Raw genomic sequence first — 4043 nt, forward strand, 5'->3', positions numbered from 1 at the left:
GCTCCCCTCCCACTTCCTCCCCATAGTTACCTCTTCCCAGTGTCCATCCCTCCATATACTCCTGCCCCCTGAGCTGTCTCCCTGCGCATAAGCAGCCCTTCTTTCTCCCATGATTGTTCTCTCCAAGGAGTATGAGTGACACTTTTAACATCTAGATTTGTCCCCATTCACTCCTTCTAGTCGAGAATTTTCAGAATCACTGCAGACTATGGATTCTTTCCAGCAAAAAAAAGGGGAGGGGGGAACAGAGCAAACCTTTCAACATACCTCGCAACTCCATTTGGCTTCTGCAACCCACACTATGCAATCTTGTGCTGCGTTCTTTTTGTGTCTTTGTATAAATCATCCCTAAATGGTGCAGTGACTGCTCCAAAGCAGCTGCTTCCCTCATACCCTTGGGTGACACTAATGAGACCGCTTTAATTTCTAGTAGTAAGCACTAAAGTAGCAGAGACCAAAGAACTTGTAAATGACTTCTCCATGTCCTTGCCATTTTTGCATGTGCCTCAGCCCAGTTCACTTCCAACCAAATCAGTTTTTTTTCCCTACATTGAGCCAGAATCTACCATTCCTTCACCTCTTCCAAAACCTTGGAATTTAGTGTTTTATATACCCAAACCAAAAATAAAACAGCTGCTGCTGAGTTAATTCTGATGGCAGAGTGCCACAGAGTAGAGCTGTGTTCCATAGAGTTTTCAAGAAGATCATCAGGCCTTTCTTCCAAAGCACCTCTGGATGGGCTTGAACCATCAACCTTCGCTTATGAGTCAAGCTCTTAACCATTTGGGCCACCCAGTGACTCCACTTTAGACACCCAAGTCACACACATTCTTATAGTAAAGGGCCAAGTAACCTGCAAGGATGTGATGTTTTGTTTCTATCCAGGATATCTGGTCAAGGGAGTAAGGTAAAACTTTAGGGTGTGTGATATTCTTACAGGTTAAATTTACCCTAGATGTCCTTCCCCATTCCCAAACTCCTGTCCTCACACTGTACCTCAAGGGTCCATCCTGTGAGATAAAGCTTTACTTGTACCTGGCTGCCACCTTCACCCACAGGTGTTTTATCAGACCTGTTTGTGGACTCTACCACTTGTGTGTCAGTTTGTGGTACTGGGGTGACTTGTGTGTTGCTATGATGCTGGAAACTGGAAAATGCCACTGGTGTTTGAAATGCCAGCAGGGTCACTTGTGGTGGACAGGTTTCAGAAGAGCTCCCAGACTATGATAGCCTGGGAAGAAAGCCCTGGTGATCTAATTCCAAAAATTAGCCAATGAACCACTATGGATCACAATAGAATATTGTTCAGTATGGTGCCTAAAAATGAGCCCTCCCTAGGTTGGTAGGCAGTCTACAATAGCTGTAATAATGGACTCAAGCATACCAATGATCATGAAGATGACACAGGACTGGGCAAAGTTTTGTCCTGTTGTACATGGGGTCAGAGCCTACTCGAAAGCTACAAAAAAACAACAATCTGTGGACTGGCTGGTTGCAAATGGAGGCTACAAGGTGTACCTTACACCAGTGATTCTCTCTCTTAGGGTAGTATTGACCCATCCAAGGGATATTTTTATTGCCAGTAGGCAGAGGATGCTGCTGGCATTTAGCACCTGTGGGTCTAGATACCAAGCATCCTGCAACACATGGAATAGCATGCACCACAAAGAATAACCCTGCCCAAAACTGCTTGACAAGTACTGACTTAGACTTGGAAGGATAAAATCTAGTCATATGAAAATTTTACCCAATGCTTCTGTGAGGTTATAAAAACCAAACCAAACCTACTGCCTTGGGTTAATTCATACTTGTAGTGGCCCTATAGGACAGAATAGAACTGTCCCATAGGGTTTCCAAGGCTGTAAATCTTTCTGGAAGCAGACTGTCTCATCTATTTCCTGAAGAACACCTGATGGTTTCAAACCATTGACCTTTTGGTTAGCAGCCAAATTAACCACTGTACCACAAGAGCTCCTTGTGAGATAATAAAGGAGGCATAAGTTTAGGGCAAGGGCAGCATGAGCTGAGTAAGGCATTGCAGGCAAAGGGAGCCACATGTGCAAAGAAACAGAAGGAAATGCATGCATGCTTGAGTGGACAATAAGTAAGGTTAGTCCGGAATTCCCATAGAGCTCAAAGAAGACCTCAAATGATAAAGTTTCCATAAGTGGTAGGACAGAAGTCAAAGCTGCAATGAAAGAACTGGCAAAGAATAAGGCTCCAGGAATTGATGGCATACCAATTGAGATATTTCAACAAACAGATGCCCCATTGGAGGCACTCACTCAGTTATGCCAAGAGCTTTGGAGGACAGCTACCTGGCCAACTGACTGGAAGAGATCCATATTTGTGCCCATTCCAAAGAAAGGTGATCCCACAGAATGTAGAAATTATAGAACAATATCATTAATATCACATGCAAGTAAGATCTTACTGAAGATAATTCAGAAACGTTTGCAGCAGTATATTGATAGAGAACTTCCAGAGGTTCAAGCCGGATTCAGAAGAGGACGTGGAACAAGGGATATCATAGCTGTTATCAGATGGATCTTGGCTCAAGGAAGGGAATACCAGAAAGATGTTTACTTGTGTTTTATTGACTATGCAAAGGCATTTGATTGTGTGGATCATGACAAATTATGGATAACATTGAGAAGAATGGGAATCCCCAAGCACTTGATTGTACTCATGAGGAATCTGTACCTTGACCAGGAGGCTGTCGTTCGAACAGAACAAGGGGACACTACATGGTTTAAAATCAAGAAGGGAGGGCGTCAGGGTTGTATTCTGTCTCCACACTTATTCAATCTATATGCTGAGCAAATAATCCAAGAAACTGGACTAGATGAAGAAAAACATGGTATCAGGATTGGAGGAAGAATCATTAACAACCTGAGATATGCAGATGATACAACTTTGCTTGCTGAAAGTGAGGCTGACTTAAGGCACCTACTGATGAAGGTTGAAGAATACAGTCTGCAGTATGGATTACATCTCAACATAAAGAAAACAAAAATCCTCACAACTGGACCAATGAGCAGCATCACAATCAATGGAGAGAAGATTGAGGTTGTCAAGGAATTCACGTTGCTTGGTTCTACAATCGATGCCAACGGAAGCAGCAGTCAGGACATTAGATGACGTGTAGCATTGGGAAAGTCAACTGCGAAGTAACTGTTTCAAGTGCTGAGGAGCAAGGATATCTCATTGAGGACTAAGGTGTGCCTGACACAAGCCATGATATTTCCAATCGCCTGGTATGCATGTGAGAGCTGGACAATGAATAAGGAAGACCGAAGAAGAGTTGATGCTTTTGAGTTGTGGTGCTGACGGAGAATGCTGAAAGTACCATGGACTGCTAAAAGAACTAACAGATCTTTCCTGGAGGAAGTGCAGCCAGAATGCTCCTTGGAAGCAAGAATGGCCAGACTTCGTCTCACCTATTTTGGTCATGTTGTCAGAAGGGACCATTCCCTGGAGAAAGATGTCATGCTTGGTAGGGTGGAGGGTCGACGAAAGAGGGGGAGGCCTTCAACAAGATGGATTGATACAGTGGCTGCGATGATGGGATCAAGTATAGCTGGGATTGTGGGGCTGGCGCGGGATTGGGCAGTGTTTCGTTCTGCTGTGCATGGGGTCGCTATGAGTCGGAAACGACTTGACGGCACTTAACAACAACAACAACAAGTGGTAGGACAGGGGTCCAGGGAGATGCTTGTTTGCAGTCATATGCTTTGATGAATATTACTAAACTCACTTTTCAAATTGCACATTTGATCATGCCATTCCCCATGCCTAGGATCCATCTATGGTTTCTCATTGCTATCCCTAACACACAAGCCCCTAGTCCCTTCATTAAACACGTTCACATTCTTCCCATCTTAAATCAGATGTCACGGCCTCAAGAAAACCTCCCCTCCAGTGTAGGAAGGTATCTTGTTTTCTTTGTTAAGGACAGTATAAAGATACTCTCAGACACAGTGAGTATTAAGTAGAGTTTACCAAAAGGCAAGGCAGAGAAGACTTTACCCAACACAGAGGGG

The sequence above is a fragment of the Orycteropus afer genome, unplaced genomic scaffold (genome assembly GCF_000298275.1).
Source record: "Orycteropus afer afer isolate SDZICR_OR568_19922 unplaced genomic scaffold, OryAfe1.0 scaffold00271, whole genome shotgun sequence".
NCBI classification, from domain to species: domain Eukaryota; kingdom Metazoa; phylum Chordata; class Mammalia; order Tubulidentata; family Orycteropodidae; genus Orycteropus; species Orycteropus afer.